The 20,436-nt window shown below is 46.6% G+C and overlaps 1 protein-coding gene across 1 annotated transcript in view; it reads right to left on the bottom strand.

Annotated features, from left to right (window-relative positions):
* LOC121861475 (bone morphogenetic protein 2-like) overlaps positions 1-10,603 on the bottom strand; it is a 30,746-nt gene extending 20,143 nt beyond the window's left edge. The window contains exon 1 of the mRNA XM_042359250.1: positions 9,247-10,603. The gene's annotated coding sequence lies outside the window, so the exon portion shown is untranslated. The remainder of the gene's footprint in view (positions 1-9,246) is intronic.
* Positions 10,604-20,436: the final 9,833 nt, after the last annotated feature.

The raw sequence follows: 20,436 nt of genomic DNA, 5'->3' as shown, positions 1-20,436 counted from the left end.
GGAAGGAGGGTGAGAAGAAGGGAAGGAAGGAGGGGGTGGTGAGAAGGAGAGGGATGTGGAGGGAAGGAACAGAGAGATGAGGTGGGTTGGGTCGGGAAGGGGGGGAGGGGCGAGGTTACTGGCCTACTAAATATCTGTCACGATTTATTGCATTAATAATCACGAAATTCCGTAAACCTGAAATAAAGAAAACTTTTACAATATATTATTTTTTTCTTCAATTTTTATATTATGTACAAATATAAATATTAATTACGTGAATGAATAAACTTTTAAGCATTGACGAATTATATATTTTTTGTAGTAATTTGATTATTCGTGATTTTTTGGTGTTTTTTTTTAGAATTAGGTGATTTTTCCAAATAATTAATTGATCTGTTTATTTAGATAATTTATTCATTCGTTTGTGTTTTCATTTGAAGGATTGAATCGTTTTATGTGATGACAACACACACACACACACACACACACACACACACACACACACACACACACACACATATATATATACACACATCATTGACTCTTAATAAATGTTGTAGTGTATAAATTGACTACAACACCTTAGTTGTTGAAGCACAGAATAAATAGTATCACAACAACAACAACAACAAGCGACAAACAACAACAATAACAGGTGTATGCAGCAACAACATTAACAACCACAACAACAACAACCACCACCACACCACAACAACAATAACAGGTGTAGGCAGCAACAACATTAACAACCACAACAACAACAACCACCACCACACCACAACAACAATAACAGGTGTATGCAGCAACAACATTAACAACCACAACAACAACAACCACCACCACACCACAACAACAATAACAGGTGTGTACCTTAACATTAACCTATACAACAACAACAACAATAACAGGTGTATGCAGCAACAACATTAACAACCACAACAACAACAACCACCACCACACCACAACAACAATAACAGGTGTATGCAGCAACAACATTAACAACCACAATAACAACAACCACCACCACACCACAACAACAATAACAGGTGTATGCAGCAACAACATTAACAACCACAATAACAACAACCACCACCACACCACAACAACAATAACAGGTGTAGGCAACAACAACATTAACAACCACAACAACAACAACCACCACCACACCACAACACCAGGTAGAGGCTCTAGGTACTCAGACATTCTTAACCTGTACGTACCTCAGTGAGTAACCAGAATACTAACAAACCTCTAAGCCAGGATACCAAATACCAAACTCTAGGCTGATTAAAACGTCTGTGTATTCGAGAGATTATTCTGTTTTTAACTCCCATTAGGTTTAGTGGTTTAAGTTATTCAAGTGTCTGCCTCATATGACTTGACTGATGGTGTTTTATTACTTGTTTTTTATCTTCATTTTTTAGGGGATGGTGTTATGGTGGTTTTAATTTGTCACTATATCTATTCTCTGTTATTCTATTTTCAAAATCTTATCTTTTTTTTATCGTCAAAATATTTCCAGATTAGAACAGTCAGTTGCCTTTTTATATCTTGTGTCTTTTAATGTAACAAGAACAATAAGGAATCAGTGTTGGATGGGTAAGTGAAAAGTATAAGAAACCAAAGATAAACATTGAAGAGTTTAATGGCTATTGTTTATCAAGAGTAAAAAAAACAAAAGAGAAACGGAAATCATCAGTCAGTGTTAGATGCAGGTCAAATTAGGTAGCTTAATTTTTTTTCCTTATATTGTGTCATTTGGTGTACGAATGTGACATCAAAATAGAGAATGTGTATTGGATGAGAGAGGCTGCAGTGTGTGGCTGTGGCTGGTGCAGTGCCTCGGGGGGCCAGCGGTGTACGCGGCCGGCCCACCACACACACACACACACACACACACACACACACACACACACACCTGGGTTGAGCAATCACCACAACACAAGGTAAATCGGGCCGAGAGGAGAGAGAGAGAGAAGGAGGGAAGGAGGGAAGGAGGGATGCTAAGGAGGATATCTTACCACCATCATTGTATCGAGAAGATTATTACCATTACTACCACCCTTACTACTACTACTACTACTATTACTACTAGAACTATTACTATTACTATTTCTCTTATCTCCACCCTTACCACCACCACCATCACCATCATTACTACTACTGGGGGGAGAGAAAGCCATGGTGTCATCAGGCGACCATCACTACCATTATCACCACACAGGTAGGGTGGGGAGGCCTCCTACCTGACACCTGGCACACCTGAGGGAGGGAGACTGAGGGAGATGTAGGCCGAGTGTGGGAGTGTGAATAATTTACTACTACTACTACTACTACTACTACTACTACTACTACTACTACTACTACTACTACTACTACTACTACTACTACTACTACTACTACTACTACTACTACTAGCCGACGCCTCAACTTCACACACTAACCTAAAAGAGATACACAATGACAGATAATGGTGATGATAGTGATGATGGTGATGATGATGATGGTGATGATGATGATGATGGTGATGATGAGAGTGGTGATGATAGAGGTGATGATGATGATGATGATGGTGATGATGAGAGTGGTGATGATGAGAATAGTGATAGTGGTTGTAGTGATAGTGGTGGTAGTGATAGTGGTGGTGGTGATAGTGGTGGTGGTGATGGTGGTGGTGGTGATGGTGGTGGTGGTTAGCATGAGGAGCGTCAGGATGTGGCGGCAGCAGGAGCCACATACCAGCGACAGGCTCAGGTGCGAGATGCTTCATGATAATAAAACTTGGTCCGGACGACACACACACACACAGACACACACACCTGACCCAACCCTTCTTCCCACAACCCGACCTTCTGCCCTGTCTGGAGAGAGACCAAATGCTTCCAGCTCCGTGTAGGTAGTGGTTGTGCCCTTGTCGCTAGCTGAAGCAGGCAGAGAAAGAGAGAGAGAGAGAGAGACTGGCTGTAACATCTCTTACCTGGTCACCCGGCTGGTTCCCCTCCACACACACACACCCTTCCTCCTCCTCCTTCTCCTCCACACCTCCATCTCGTCCCCACCTCCACAAGGATACTCCCGGGCACGTGCTGGCCCTTGGTCACGCCTCCTACACTCCAGGGGGCGTGTGTGTTGCCGAGTCCTTCACTAGCCACGCGCCCTACGGTCAGTATCAATGAAATACTTCACTGAATGGGGGGAGGGATCTGAGATGGTCGAGTGGCTGCCGTCCCGGAATGTTGGCTCAGGTTGTGTAATAACGGTGAGGCCTCTGTGTGGTGAGGGTGGTGAGGGATCTTGTGTGGTGAGGGTGGTGAGGCCTCTGTGTGGTGAGGGTGGTGAGGGATCTTGTGTGGTGAGGGTGGTGAGGCCTCTGTGTGGTGAGGGTGGGAGGGATCTTGTGTGGTGAGGGTGGTGAGCCTCTGTGTGGTGAGGGCGGTGAGGCCTCTGTGTGGTGAGGGTGGTGAGGGATCTTGTGTGGTGAGGGTGGTGAGGGCAGGAGGCCTCTGTGTGGTGAGGGGCAGGAGGCTCTGTGTGGTGAGGGTGGTGAGGATCTTGTGAGGTGAGGTGAGAGCCTCTGTGTGGTGAGGGTGGTGAGGCCCCTGTGTGGTGAGGCCTCGGTGTGATGAGGGTGGAGGATCTTGTGTGGTGACTGTGGTGAGGATGGTGAGGCCTCTGTGTGGTGAGGGTGGTGAGGCTCTGTGTGGTGAAGGTGGTGAGGCCCCTGTGTGCAGCCTCTGTGGTGAGGATGGTGAGGATCTTGTGTGGTGAGTCTGGTGAGGATCTTGTGTGGTGAGGGTGGTGAGGCCCTGCGTGGTGAGGGTGGTGAGGGTGGTGAGGATCTTGTGTGATGAGGTTTCTATGTGGTGATTGTGGTGAGTGTGGTGAGGCCCCTGTGTGGCGAGTGTGGTGAGGGGTGGTGAGGCTCCGTGAGGAGAGGGTGGTGAGGCCCCTGTTTGGTGAGTGGAGAGGCCTCTGTGTGGTGAGGGTGGTGAGGCCCTGTGTGGTGAGGGTGGTGAGGCCCCTGTGTGGTAGTAAGGGTGGAGAGGCCCTGTGTGGTGAGGGGGTGGGAGGCCTCTGTGTGGTGAGGGGCGGTGAGGCCCTGTGTGGTGAGGGGGGTGGGAGGCCTCTGTGTGGTGAGGGTGGAGAGGCCTCTGTGTGGTGAGGGTGGAGAGGCCCTGTGTGGTGAGGGTGTGAGGCCTCTGTGTGGTGAGGCGGTGAGGCCCCTGTGTGGTGAGGGCAGGAGGCCTCTGTTGTGGTGATTGTGGTGAGGATCTATTGTGGTGAGGCCCCTGTGTGGTGAGGGTGGAGAGGCCTCTGTGTGGTGAGGGGTGGTGGAGGCCTCTGTGTGGTGATTGTGGTGATGCCTCTGTTGTGGTGAGTGTAGTGAGACATACAGCGCTATAGACACACAAACATTAAAAACAGATACCCAAACACACATTAACATTATAAAAACATCCTCAAGAAACACATAACCATTCTTTAAAACACAAAACAAAATAAAACATTGGCAACACAAGAAACTCCTGCTGTGTGTGTGTGTGTGTGTGTGTGTGTCGGGGATCAGTTTACCTCTCCTCCTTCTCCAGTCAATTGTCTCATCTCAGAAGTATGGAGGTGTTTAATATTTGATTTGCGGAAAATTACATAACAGAGACCAGGTTTGAGTACTGAGATAGATAGATAGATAGATAGATAGATTGAGATATTTGCCAGAGTATTAAAGGAATGTAAGGAAGAGCTCAGTATGCCCTTAGCAAAGTTGTTTAACATGTCCTTAAAAACAGGTGTAGTACCAGAATCCTGGAGGATAGCGAATGTAATACCGATTTTCAAGAAGGGGGATAGATCACTATCCTCTAACTACCGCCCAATCAGTCTAACATCAATAGTAGGCAAATTACTGGAAGCAATCATTTCAAACTCTATTCGAAATCACCTGGAGAAGCACCGATTGATCAATGATTCCCAGCATGGCTTCACAAGCGGACGTTCTTGCCTAACTAATCTATTAACATTCTTTCCATCAGTTTTCGAATCTGTGGACGAGGCACAATTATGATGTGGTATATCTCGACTTTAGCAAAGCCTTCGACAGAGTCCCCACGAAAGACTAATTAGAAAGGTAGAAGCTCATGGCATCAAAGGTGACATCCTTAAATGGATTAGGCGTGGTTACAGGACAGGAAACAGCGAGTGAGCATTAACGGCACTAAGTCCCATTGAGCAACGTCACAAGTGGAGTTCCCCAGCTCAGTACTTGACCATTATTGTTTATAATATACATAAACGACATAGATATCGGCATAGACAGCAACATAAGTAAATTTGCTGATGATACTAAAATAGGACGTTATCAAATCTGACGAGGACTCGGCAAAACTACAGGAGGATCTAAAAAAATTTTCGAATGGTCTGAAAATGGCAGATGAAATTCAACATCGACAAATGTAAAGTACTCAGTATAGGAAATGTAAACAGGGAAACCAGATACCAGATGAACAACGATGCCATAGAGAAACCGACTGCGAGAGATTTAGAGTAATGATAAGTAGGAACCTTAAGCCAAGTAAACAATGTGTTTTTGCTCGTAACAAGGCTAATAAAGTACTTGGGTTCATACAAAGGAGTGTTAGTTACAAGACAAGCGAGGTCATCCTAAAACTGTATCTTGCTCTTGTGAGACCACACCTGGATTACGCAGTTCAGTTCTGGTCACCGTATTACAGAATGGATATAGAATCCTTTGGAAAGAATTCAGAGGAGAATGACAAGACTAATCCCGGGCATTAGGAACCTAGAGTATAGAGACGGTTAAAGCATCTTAATTTGCACTTTGAGAGACGTAGAGCGAGGGGCGACCTGATAGAGGTGTATAAGTGGAAGACAGGGCTAAACAAAGGACATTACAAAGGTACTCAAATTATCCAACCAGGAGCGAACTCGTAACAATGGTTTTAAATTGGACAAATTTAGATTTAGGCGTGAAATAGGTAAACACTGGTTTGGAAACAGAGTAGTGGCTGAATGGAACAAGTTACCAAATATCATCATTAACTCGAATACGCTGAATTGCTTCAAACATAGGTTGGATGCTCATATGAGCAATAGGGGTTGGGTGTAAACGGGACTGCCCAGTATGGGCCAATAGGCCCGCTGCAGTTTCCTCCATTCTTATGTTCTTATGTTAACGTTTTGAGTACAATAACTTAACCCCTTTGAGTACGATGTTTTATTCCTCTGATTTCGTTGACCTATTACCACGAGAACGTTGATATCGTACTCCAGGTTAAAACCATCGTACTCCAGGGGTTAAACCATCGTACTCAAGGGGTTAAACCATCGTAGTCCAGGGGTTAAACCATCGTACTCAAGGGGTTAAACCATCGTACCCAGGGGTTAAACCATTGTACTCAGAGGTTAAACCATCGTACCTAAGGGGTTAAACCATCGTAGTCCAGGGTTAAAACCATCGTAATCCAGGGCTAAACCATCGTACTCAAGGGGCTAAACCATCGTACTTACAGGGTTAAACCATCGTACTCAGGGTTAAACCATCGTACTCAGGGGCTAAACCATCGTACTCAAGGGCTAAACCATCGTACCCAGGGGCTAAACCATCGTACTCCAGGGTTAAACCATCGTACTCAAGGGCTAAACCATCGTACTCAGGTTAACCATCGTACTCCAGGGGCTAAAACCATCGTACTCAAGGGGTTAAACCATCGTACTCCAGGGGTTAAACCATCGTACTCCAGGGGTTAACTCATCATAATCTTTCCAAAATACGAACATCCAACAGGTGTTTAAGCTCAGGTATTGTCCACTTACAAGCACAGGTGTTGAAGTGTTAGGTTAGGTTAAGTTAGGTTAGGTTAAGTCAGGTTAGGTTAGGTTAGGTTAGGTTAAGTTAGGTTGGGTTAGGTTAAGTTAGGTTGGGTTACGATAGGTTAGGTTAAGTTAGGTTGGGTTCGGATAGGTTTGGTTAAGTTAGGTTAAGTTAGGTTGGGTTAGGTTAGAGTTAGGTTGGGTTAGGATAGGTTAGGTTAAGTTAGGTTAGGTTAGGATAGGTTAGGTTAAGTCAGGTTAGGTTAGGTTAGGTTAGGTTAGGGTGATTCATCTTCAGGTGGTCCATTTAACACTCTCCTGCCTTAAGTATTCCTCTAAATTGTTTACAAAATTAGTTGTCTGAGGCCATAGGTGATGATGACATAATAAAATGTATTCAGCTGCTGCATAAGGAGCTACTGATTGAGCTACTGTAGAGCTACGATGAGAACTACTGTATTAAGGAGCTACTGTATTGAAGACTACTGTATTAAGGGAGCTACTGTATTCAGGAGCTACTGTATTCAGGGCACTGTATAACTACTGTATGGCACTGTATTAAAACTGTATTCAGGGGAGACTTAGGTATAAAGTACAGGTACAGTAATTCCCAAGCGTGGACAGGTGTAGGTACAGATACAGGTACAGATGCAGGTGTAGTTACAGGTACAGGCGTAGTTTCAGATGCAGGTGTAGGTACAGATGCAGGGAGGTACAATTGTAGATACAGGTACAAGTGTGGGTACAAGCAAGTACAGGTGCAGTTACAGGTACAAGTGTAGGTACAGGTACAAGTGTGAGGTACAGGTACAGGTGTAGGTACAGGTACAATTGTGGGTACAGGTACAGGTGTAGTACAGGTACAGGTGTAGGTACAGGTACAAGTGTAGGTACAGGTGTAGGGTACAGGCACAGGTGTAGGTACAGGTGTAGGTACAGGTGTGGTACAGATGCAAGTACAGGTGCAATTGTGAATACAGGTACAAGTGTAGGTACAGGTAATACAGGTGCAGTTACAGGTACAAGTGTGGGTACAGGTACAGGTGTAGGTACAGGTACAATGTGGGTACAGCGGTGTGGCAGGTACAGGTGTAGGTACAGGTACAGGTGTAGGTACAGGTGTAGGTACAGGCACAAGGTGTGGGTACAGGTGTGGGTACAGGTGTGGGTACAGATGCAAGTACAGGGTACAATTGTAGATACAGGTCACAAGTGTAGGTACAAGTGTAGTACAGGTCAGTTACAGGTACAAGTGTGGGAGTACAGGTACAGGTGTAGGTACAGGTACAGTGTGGGTACAGGTACAGGTGTAGGTACAGGTACAGGTGTAGGTACAGGTACAAGTGTAGGTACAGGTGTAGGTACAGGCACAGGTGTGGGTACAGGTGTGGGTACAGGTGTGGGTATAGATGCAGGTACATTTAAGGGAACTATAACTATACCACAAAACAAGTGAATCACTCCAACCTGGCTTACTCTCATTACTGGCTGTGTTAAAGTCTCTCTCTCTCTCTCTCTCTCTCTCTCTCTCTCTCTCTCTCTCTCTCTCGGTCAAGTCTCTGCATTAACTGTCCAGATGGGCCCTGGTCCCTATGCCCCTGTTATAATGGGCCCTAGTTCTAAGGTCATGTCTAATGCCCAGTCCAAATGAGCTCTGTTTAATGGACTAATCCTATGATCCCCTTGTTCTAATGGGCCCCAATTATAAAGAGTCCTTGTTCTAATGGGCCTAGTCCTATGATTCCCTTGTTCTAATGGGCCCCAGTTCTATAATAGGCCCCTGTTCTATAGTGGTCATTTCAGGTCAGCTTAGGTTGGGGTCTGTTAGAGCTGAGAACTGACCTACAGCCATCAGTGTGTGTGTGTGTGTGTGTGTGTGTGTGTGTGTGTGTGTGTGTGTGTGTGTGTCAATCTTCAAGCGATTAATTCCTCGTTCTTAAAGGGTTAATCCATCGTCTTCAAGCAGTTAATCCATCGTCTTCAAGCATTCAATCCATCATCCCTAAAGAATTAATCCTAATCCCATATGTACTGTAAAATAAACCTCTTATTGTTACCCTCTAGACAGACAGACAGATAGACAGACAGACATCTCCAGGTTATAGTCTGTCTTTTGTTGCCGCCTCTCCTTCACTCCTGTCCTAAACAAACGTTTTCATAAAGGCGCTACCAATTATCTCTTCATGTTGGTGTGACTCCTCCTTCAGTAGACGTGGAGGACTTGTGTTGATGGTGGTGTGAGACGGTGGTGTGAGACGGTGGTGTGAGACGGTGGTGTAAGAAGGTGGTGTGAGAGTGCGTGTTAAGGGTTTTTAAATAGGGTTTCAATGGTGTGAAAATGAGTGTGTGTGTGTGTGTGTGTGTGTGTGTGTGTGTGTGTGTGTGTGTGTGTGTTTAACACACACACACACACATAACTCGGACAAAAATGCTTACCAATGACTTGTTAGATGTGGTGGCGTGCTTGATGGTGTAGGATGATTGGTTTTCGGGCGTTGGGTGGATGCGTGGTTGATGTGCGGGCGTGGGGCGGGTATGAGGTGGGCGTGTGGGCGTGGGGCGGGTGTCAGGTGGGCGCACATCACTCACATCCTTCCGGGTAAGCACAAAGACCACCACAACCACCACAACGACCACCACAACGACCACCACAGTCGCCGCCTTAAGTTGTCTCTGACGACCTGTTGTACGACCCACACTGTTCACTCTAGCACGTGAGGTGACGTCAATGTTATGACACGAGACTGATCTAAGGGACGCACCCCATCTTCCAGAGTCGACGGTGTGGAGAAGTCGTGGTGGCACCTACTTGGCTCTTCTCCCTGGCTGGCACTATGCACCAGGGCCGACACAATCACTGTAAAAAGTACTACAAAGTTGTACGCCAAACATTAGGTCTAGTTGGACTTTCTGCTGAGCACACTCGTGTAGAGGCTGGTGAGGACCACCTAATTACTATCACTGTGACGGGACCTCCTCAGGCTGTGCACTGCTGCTGCCCGGGGCCGCTCATCCACTCACTACGGTGAAGGTCTTATAGCACCTGCTGAAGCACACTGGCACTGCCTCGCCAACACACACAACCACGTCACACTTTTAGCACTGTGGAAGGATCTGTGTCGTATGTGCGCCACACGCTTCTTGTCCTCACCTGACACCACCACCGTTACCAAACACCTCTGCTGATCTCAGGCCAGCCCGGGGTGCTGCTGCTGCTCCTGCTGCTGCTGTTGCCTGCTGCCTCTCTCTCTTTTCCTCCAATTTGTACCGACGTGATTTACGATGTGGTGCGTAACAGCGGGAACCTCGTGTCCCGGGCGAGTGCTCGTGCCTGCCAGGTAAAACTGACTGACGGTCCTCCGTAGCAACAGATGGGCGCAGGTGGAGGGAGTGTTGTCACTGGTGATACTGCAGCTGCTACACCACGGCCAGCGCCTCACACCTTCACATGGACACAATTTCTCCCTCAGATTCCAAGAAACAGGCGGTGTTGAGAGAAGTGGAGAAGAGGAACAGGCAGGGAAGGAGTGAGAGTATGTGACATCCCAGCTGTGGTCACAGTTGCCTCACTCTGCCAGGCGACTTACACGCCACGCTGCAGCTCTCGCCAGGATCCTCACACTACCGACTTTCACCAGAATGTGTTATGGCACAAGGATATTGTCTCAGGAGGAAGTATATTTTCCGCGTGGCTGCCACTATAGGCACGATAAGGGGTCGAGTGGCTGACGTGTTAGGTGAGGAGAGGTGCGTGCGGGAGCTCTTGGCTGCTGCAGGGTTAACTGGAGGGCGGTGGGCAGGGGTGAGGTGGTGGGGCAGCACAGCGATGGTGGTGGTGGTGGTGGAGGTGGGCAGCCCCGGGCCACACCACGGCCACTCACTGGATCAGACCTGCGCATGCGCTACCACACCAGCCTTCTTGAGGCCTACGTTAGCCTGCCGCTGGTGGCCTCCCCTGGCCTCCGAGGGCCTCTTTCACCCTGTAATTCACATAAACCAAGTCAGTCTACATTTATTCATATCCGGTACACCTGGCAACACGTCGGAGGTGTGCCCCCACCCGCCCGTCACTGACCCGAGCACCATGGCCGACCACCACCACCACAGTGCCCGCATGACCACCACAGTGGCACACCCACCACCACAACCACACACCCCCTCCACACACCATACACACCCTGGTCTGACCTGCAGGTACACCCTCCTTCAACACCCAGCACCCACAAGGTCCTCATCACCAGTCACTTCTCTTTTTTGTCCGCGACTGTTGGACAAAAACTTGCCTCATCCTCACATTTTGTCCACTTGCTGGTGTGGGCTATTGGCCAAGGGTTGCAGCTACGCTCTCCTGCCTCGCCACCCTCGTCAACTATCTTATCTCTCCGTCACAGCTCGTGGTAGATGTGTGACAGACAGACACTAAGAGTCACTCACACAACACTGATCTGCACTAAATCAACTTATTATTGTGAGTGAGTCAGTGACGTTTTTTCTCCGCCAGTGACCGAATGAGTGAGTGAATAAATCAAGTGAAACTTGTCTTCGCCAGGTAATGTATAATGTTCATGAGTAGCGCTCGTGTGCTGTTAAAAATACCTTTTTTTTAAATTAATGACATAAAATTTAGCTTATAATTATGCACGCGCGCGCGCACGTGTGTGTGGACGGATGTATATCCACACAGTTTCCATGTTACCATTTTGAGTTATTATGAATCAGTGGGCACCATAGGCCGGCACCGCACTCGATCACCTTCAGTTCCTCATCTGAAGACAGGTACCCATTCACAGCTGGGTCAACTAGGGGGCAGGACCGGGGGTACCTCGGGCGAGAACCAGCGACCCCTAGGACAGGAAAAGAGCGGTGTACCGACTCGGCCGCCGCACCCTAAATTCTTCAATCTCTGCATGTTAGTGCAGTGTGTGTGTGTGTGTGTGTCCCCTTATGTATTATTCAGCTCAAGAGTCCTTCATTCACTCATTCATTCTGTTAGGGTTGCCGGCTAGTTTACTTTCCCATGATCTCTCTCCTAAGGCTTCGTTTTTTTCCTGTAGGTAATCAGCTATTTCCTTATTATTATTATTATTATTATTATTATTATTATTAGTAGTAGTAGTAGTAGTAGTAGTAGTAGTAGTAGTAGTATCTTTCACGGTCAACTGATAATTGTAAAATCTTCTGTCACCTCTCACCGTCAGCTGTTACTATCAGCCGTACTATCAACACTCACCGTCAGCCGTACTGTTAGCCCTTACTTCTAGCCGTTACTGCTAGCCGACATTGTTAGCTGTCACTGTCAGCTGAAATTGTCAGCTGTCACTGCCAGTCGACATTGTCAGCTGTCACTGCCAGCCAACAATGTCACTGTCAACCATCACTGTCAGCGGATGTTTACTTAGCCAGGCCAGTGTTCTCTCTCTCTCTCTCTCTCTCTCTCTCTCTCTCTCTCTCTGTAGGATGGAACACTCCAGATTTATTTGTAAACAAGATGACACTTGTTTACCTGAACCTGTAAACATAAACAACACATCAGACATCAGCTGCTCCAGGTCTCTACATTATGACGACTGACCTGACTGACTGACTGACTGACTCGATGAATAACTAGCTAACTGACTGACTAACAAAATAAATGACTGAATGACTTGTTGATTCAGAAAATAAATGAAAAGTAACTAGACCCATAAAGCCTCTCACCTGTGCTAATTAACTGTTGCACACCTTACTGTTCACTAAAGCACGTACCTCTTCACACTGCGGTTGCGGCGAATTCACCGGTCCGACGCCAGATTGCATGTGCGGCGTCCCGCTGGACTTGTCAGGTACCGCGCCCGTACGCTGCAAACTGTAGACAAGAGTCCTAAGTTGGGTCGCTGTAGGCGGCAGCCGGACGAATGTGGAGCAGAAGACTGTGGTCTCTCCGGTGTGGCGACCAACCGCATAGTGTGAGAGAGGCCTAAGGTTTTCATTTGTTAGGTTAGATTAGGTTAGGTTAGGTAGATGAAATAAACAGCAAGTTCCTAATCATCACAAAATCCCAAGAAAAATACACAACACAGTATAATAATGTACAAATAACCTAACCTAACCTAACCTAATCTAACCTAACCTAATCTAACCTAACCTAATCTAACCTAACCAAACCAAACCAAACCAAACGTAACGTAACGTAACCTAATCTAAAATGCTTAAGAGACACAGTGGAGTCAAGACAATAATACCCGAGACGATGACAGACTCAAGGGCCAGAGAGAGAGAGAGAGAGAGAGAGAGAGAGAGAGAGAGAGAGAGAGAGAGAGACCATCATCTGGTGTGTTCCTATACTGACGATGTGAGGACGACCAGCTGAGAGCAACAAGGTGATTCACGGAACACTCTTGGGCGGTGCTGACGTCAGGGAGTGGAATGATAACAAGATTATAGCTGTTAGTAATGGATAGTTGTTGGATAGTGTGGGGTAGTGGGATAGTGTGGGGTAGTGGGATAGTGTGGGGTAGTGGGATAGTGGACCATGGATAATGTCTCAATGGAGGCTAGGCTAGGTTAGGATAGGTTAGGTTAGGGTTGATTTGGTTTGATTAGGATTAAGTTAGATTAGGTTAGCGTTAGGGTGGTTAATCTTTCGGTGAATTAAGCTGTGATGGAGATTTTTTTTCTGTATTATTTTAACACTTGTTTGAATACTAGTCCATATTTCTTAAGAGTTTATTTCTGTAGATAGGTAAAGATCTTCGTTTGTGTGGGGGGGAGGGTCTGGGTCTGTTTTATTTCACATTATTATCTATTAACTGATTCATATTACATTCATTTCGAGTCTAATTCCCCATTCATTCATGTAGTGTATATTATGTAAAAGCCATCAGCCCAGCGTGTGTTTGAGATACTACTGTAAACCTGTCACAATTTTCAGAAATACTCTTTGGCTTCCTCTACACACATTAAATGCAGCGAATTCAAACCTTATATTTCACCCTCGATAAGTATAGCCAAGCTTATTTAGGTTCAAGTGAGTTAACTATTTCCTCACATGAATGGTTGGGGGGAAGGTGTTATGGATTGTGGTAGTTTACGGTATTAAGGTGGGGGATCCTGTGGTCACCCGGACGTTGTGTTTGTTGACAATGTTATGATACGATCTGTGTTGTAACCGATCACAACCTAACACACACATACAGCTGACTCCTGACTCTTTCTACATGTCATGATCTGTCCTTAGCTGTTTTTTTTTTAACCGTCTGTTAGTGTGTACGGATAGTCACTCCTGTCTAAATCTGTCTCTAGGTGTGCTAATATATATATATATCTCTAGCTACCTCAAATATTATCTTCAATCATCTGTCTTCCTTACCCGTCTATCTCGTCTTTCCTGTCTCTAACTTTCTCGTATTTACTGTCCACTACGATAGATAGATAGATAGATAGACCGTCACCACTACCACTAATCTATCACAACCTCTTGCTAGCGTCTTGAACTCAGTGCGTCAGAGACAAACGGATCACCTTACCTGTTGATGCGTATGTGTGTAAACATTTTATGACGGGGATCCTACTTCTCCTCTTCTTCTTCTTCTTCACACTTCTTCTTCTTCTCCTCTTCCTGCTGTTTCTCCTCTTTCTCCTCACACTTCTTCTTCTTCTTCTTTTCCTCCTCTCCTCTCCTTTTTATTCTTCTCTTCTTGTTCCTTCTTCCCCTCACCATTCTCTCCCTCCTCTTCCTCTTCTTTTCTTCTCCCTTTCTCCTGTTTCTTCCCCCTTTACTCTTCCCCTTTCTCGTTCTTGTGGAAGAGTTTGGGTGGGGAAGGGAGGAGGAGGGGGAGGAGGAGGAGAAGGAAAAGAGAAGAGGAAATGGAACGGAAACAAAAGAATGGAAAAGATCATTCAACTTAGACTATAAAGATTCGTAAACTAAATCGATTCTACAGGGCGTCTCTCCGTCACATCTCAACCTCCGTCACATCTCAACCTCCGTCACATCTCAACCTCCGTCACATCACAACCTCCGTCACATCACAACCTCCGTCACATCTCAACCTCCTATGTCACATCCCAGCCTCCGTCACATCTCAAGCTCCGTCACATCTCAACCTCCGTCACATCACAACCTCCGTCACATCACAACCTCCGTCACATCTCAACCTCCGTCAATCGGCCTCATGCATCCTCAGCCTCCATTCCATCACAACCTCCGTCATCTCAGCCTCCAATCACATCTCAGCCTCCGTACATCTCCCAACCTCCCGTCCATCTCAGCCTCCGTCACATCTCAACCTCCGTCACATCTCAGCCTCCAAATGCATCTCGCCTCCAAATCACATCTCAGCCTCCGTCCCTTCAACCTCCGTCATCTGCAACCTCCGTCATCTCAACCCCTCCGTCACATCTCAACCTCCGTCATCAACCTCCGTCACATCACAACCTCCGTCATCTCAACCTCCGTCTATCAACCTCCCGTCACATCTCCAAGCTCCGTCACATCTCAAGCTCCGTCTGGCTCAAAAGCTCCGTCACATCACAACCTCCGTCACACCTCAACCTCGTCACATCTCTCAAGCTCGTCATCTCAACTTCCGTCATCACAACCTCGTCCACATCTCAACCTCCGTCATCTCAAGCTCCGTCACAGCATCTCTCAACCTCCGTCAGATCACAACCTCCGTCATCTCAGCCTCCGTCATCACAGCCTCGTCATCTCAACCTCGTCACATCTCAGCCTCGTCACATCTCAGCCTCGTCACATCTCAACCTCCGTCACATCACAACCTCCATCATCTCAACCTCCGTCATCTCAAGCTCCGTCACATCTCGCCTCCGTCATCCTAGCCTCCGTGCATCTCAACCGCCGTCACATCTCAGCCTCCGTCACATCCCACAGCCTCCGTCACATTTCAACCTCCTCTTTTATCACAACCTCCGTCATCTGAACCTCCCGTCACATCACAACCTCCGTCATCTCTCAGCCTCCGTCATCTCAACCTCCGTCATCTCAGCAACTTATCGTCACGCTCTCCAACCTCCGTCATCTCAGCCTCCGTCATCTCAACCTCCGTCACATCCCCAGCCTCCGTCATCACAACCTCCCGTCACATCTCAGCCTCCGTCATATCAACCTCCGTCACATCTCAAAACAAATCACATCCTCAAGCTCCGTCTGCTCAAGCTCGTCCACATCACAACCTCCGTCACCTCAGCCTCCGTCACATCTCAAGCTCCGTCATCTCAGCTTCCGTCACATCACAGCCTCCGTCATCAACCCCCTCCGTCATCTCAGCTCCAATCACATCTCAGCCTCCGTCAGATCACAACCTCCGTCACATCTCAGCCTCCGTCCACATCCCACAACCTCGTCATCTCAACCTCCGTCATCTCAACCTCCGTCACATCTCAACCTCATCATCTCAACCTCCGTCCACATCACAACCTCATGCATCTCAGCCTCCGTCACATCTCAAGCTCGTCACATCTCAACCTCCGTCACATCCACGCCTCGATGCATCACCCAGCCGCCGTCATCTCAACCTCCGTCATCCTGGCCTCCGTCATTTCAACCTCCTCACATCCCACAACCTCGTCCTCCTGAACCTCCGTCACATCACAACCTCCATCCACATCTCAACCTCATCCTCCAACCTCCGTCACATCTCAGCCTCGTCACATCTCAGCCTCCGTCACATCTCAGCCTCCCTCTTTGTGTCCACTTTGTCAGTCACTGTACAGTACACACATGTCTTGCTCTACTGCCCCATCTCTCCCCTCCCTCTCCCTCTCCCCTCCCTCTCCCTTCACCCATCTCCCCTCTACTCTCTCCCTCTCTTCTCCCTACACTCATCCCCTCTTCTCCCCTCTCCCTCTTTCCTCCCCTCTTCTCTCCCCTCTCTTCTCCCTACACCCATTCCTCCTCTTCCCTCTCCCCTCTCCCCATCTTTCACTCCCCTCTTCCCTCTTCCCGTCTTTCCCTCCCGTCTCTTCTCCCTTCACCCCTCACCCCGTCTTTCCCTCACCCCTCCCCCACGTGTCGACGGGGGAGACTCTGTTAATTGTGATATTGTTGTAGGCGGCGCCCTGCCGTGTGATCTGTAAACTGCCTCCCCTTGACTGACAGCCACCCGGGGAGGCTACGTGGGAGTCTAGCCCGGGGGGAGGAGTCTACCATAAGGAGGAAGGAGTCTACCATAAGGTGGAAGGAGTCTATCACACCTGGATGAGTCTCAGGTGAGTCACTTTACCCGAGTCATGAGTAACAGTGACGGTGATTAGGTACTTCTCACCCTCCTCCGTCCGTTCGCCCGTCCATCCATCCGTCCGTCCGTCCGTCCGTTAGTTTGTCTACGTTCCTCCCTCTTTCTTTATCTTAACCTTCATTATTCCCTTCCCTTATCCCGTCTTTATTCTTCTTATTCTTCTTCTTTATTTAACTTGGGATATCTAAATCACTCACAAAATTGAACCTTTGTGAGAGTTCAAATTTACTCACAAATTTGAACTTTCCTGACATTATTAAGTAACTCACAAAATCGAACTTTACACGTGAGCTTTAATTAACTCATAAAACAAATGGTTTATGAGAAGAAAAACAACTAAGATAATGAAATAACTCACAAATTATATCCTAGGGAAAGTGCGTAAGGTCCCTAATTAGCTCACATGAACTGTCCAGGTAAAGTGAAAGTACTAATTAACTAACAAAGGTTTTCGCTAAGTGAAAGTTCAGGTGTTCAATCATGTCTTTATTGTCTGCTTTATACATATTGTAGAAAAAGAGAGAGAGAGAGAGAGAGAGAGAGAGAGAGAGAGAGAGAGAGAGAGAGATACATATATTATTTACAAACACAAATACATGTAAAAAAAAATAATCAGAATAAATGTCAGATAAAAACACGTGGGTCATAGAAATGTCTCTCAAATGTATCTTATATCTCATCTGTGGCTAATTATATCACCCCACAGGTAAGAGATAATTAATATAAAACAAATTGTCATTCTACCAATTTATTAATCAGTGGGAGTAACATTGACCCCAGGTAGGTTAGGTTAGATTAGATTAGATTTGTTTAGGTTAGGTTATTTTCGTCTTTAGGTTAGGTTAGGTTAGGTTAGGTTAGGTTAGGTTATTTTCGTCTTTAGGTTAGGTTAGAGAGTGCAGATTATCCATTGTTTTAAGGCAACCGGAAAACATTAGAGATTCTGTCATTGTCTTCAGGGTCAAAAACAGTATTTATAAGTATCTACAAGGTCAAAAGATTATTTATAAGTATCTACAAGGTTAAAAACATTATTTATAAGTGTCGTGAAGGTTAAAACATTATTTATAAGTGTCGTGAAGGTTAAAAACATAATTTTGTCAATGTTTTCAACGCAACAAATAAATACAGAATAAATACATCAAACATTCATCACAACACAGAGCTTGACTCAGTGAGGTGTGTGTGTGTATGACTGACCAGCCGTCGTCGTGAGCAAGGTGACAAGACCCTCAACAGGGAAGACAGCTGGCCTGGTCGTTAAAACAGTGTTAGTATACTCCTGGCCACCGCGTGAGAGAGTAAACCAAGTCTGGCCCTCGCAAAAAAAAAAGTTCTCTTTTGTGTGGCAGAAGACGACGGTGATTGATGGTGTGTGTGTGTTGGGGGAGGGAGGTGGTGGAAGAGGTGGTGCAGGCCAGCTTTGGGAGCCAGGTGGTGGTGGTGGTGGTGAGTATTGGACTATAGTATAGGTTAGTGATGGTGAGGACTTCGAGTGTTGGTAATTGTGGATGCCATCAAGAGATCTCCCTCCTCCTCCTCCTCCTCCTCTTTTAGCGACACTCGCACTTCCTAGCGGCCATCTTGTTGAAATTCTTAAGGACAGGGTCGCCGGCTTGGTTGTACATCATCACAGTAAGAGAGTCCAGCTTGGTGGGGACGCAGCAGGCGCCTTGACCACGCCCCCACCGGTCGTGTAGGAGAACCGACATGAAGGCGTGGTTAGTGTACGAGTCTCCTTCAGGTACAGGAAGCTTACACTCCCCTCTACACATACCAGCCTCGTAACCTATTGGGGAGAGAGAGAGATGACCCTTTGTTAAACACATATACAAACCAATAGTTAAGACGACTTTTCCTATTACAAAACTACAGGAACAAAAACTATAAACCGATCTACAAAACAGATACAGTTAGAATGACACTTACATCTACAGCTACATCTACAGAAAGCTAAGAAGACGAAGATGTGTTCGTTTTTTTAGTTTTTTTTTTACCTATGGGGGATATGATGTGGTCCCAGCCAATGTCCTTGAAGGAGATGTATAAAGAACGACGTTGACATCGGTTATTTCCTTCCCATTTCTTTCCTCCTCTTTCTTGACGTCTTAGTAAACGGCTTCGTCTCAATCGGCCTCGGCTTTCTTCCTTCTCCTCCTCCCTTTCTTCATCCTCCTCTTCCATCGTAGCTTCCTTTTCTAATTCCTCTTCCTCTTCTTCATACTCCTCTGTCTCCTTTCCCATGGCCTCCAGAGGGTAAAAAGAGATCCTGCTGGAGGGAGAGGCGTCCAGATCTTCCCTAACCACCATCAACGAGACCTCCCACATCAACTTGTCGCAGTCTTCCCCGCCGTGTAGCTCCTGTGGGGGAAAATGACGAAGTGTGAATAAGTCCATGGTGTATATATGAGGGCCATGGTGTGTATATGAGGACCATGGTGTATATATGAGGGCCATGGTGTATATATGAGGGCCATGGTGTATATATGAGGGCCACGGTGTATATATGAGGACCATGGTGTATATATGAGGGCCATGGTATATATATGAGGCCATGGTGTATATATGAGGGCCACGGTATATATGAGACCATGGTGTATATATTGGGCCAGTATATATGAGGGCCAGGATACATGAGGGCCATGGTGTATATATGAGGCCAGATATATGAGGGCCATGGTGCATATATGAGGGCCATGGTGTATATATGAGGGCATGGGTGAGGCCATATATGAGGGCTATGTGCCATGGTGTATATATGAGGGGCATGGTGTATATATGGTGTATGATGAGGCACGGTGTATATGGTGGAATGGTGTAATACATGAGGGCCATGGTGTATATGAGGGCCATGGTGTATATATGAGGGCCATGGTGTATATATGAGGGCCATGGTGTATATATGAGGGCCACGGTGTTACATGAGACATGGTGTATATATGAGGCCATGGTGTATATATATGGGCCATGGTGTATATATGAGGCCATGGTGTATATATGAGGGCTACGGTGTATATAAGGAGGTCATGGTGTATATATATATGAGGGCCATGGTGTATATATGTATATATGAGGCCATGATGAGGCCATGGTGTATATATATGATGAGGCCATGGTGTATATATGAGGGCCATGGTGTATATATGAGGCCAGTATATATGAGGGCCATGGTATATATGAGGCCAAGGAAACAAGTAATGTGTGTCAGGTGGGTGAGTGTATCAGTGGAGAGGGGTCAGTGGGTGAGTGTATCAGTGGGAGACAGTGGGTGAGTGTGCCAAGGGAGAGTGTGTCAGTGGGGAGAGGTGTCAGTGGGTGAGTGTGTCAGTGGGTGAGTGTGTCAGTGGTGAGTGTATCAGTGGGAGAGTGTGTGAGAGTGTGTCAGTGA

The sequence above is a fragment of the Homarus americanus genome, unplaced genomic scaffold (genome assembly GCF_018991925.1).
Source record: "Homarus americanus isolate GMGI-L3 unplaced genomic scaffold, GMGI_Hamer_2.0 scaffold24260, whole genome shotgun sequence".
NCBI classification, from domain to species: Eukaryota; Metazoa; Arthropoda; class Malacostraca; order Decapoda; family Nephropidae; genus Homarus; species Homarus americanus.
This window is presented reverse-complemented; position numbering and strand designations above follow the sequence as displayed.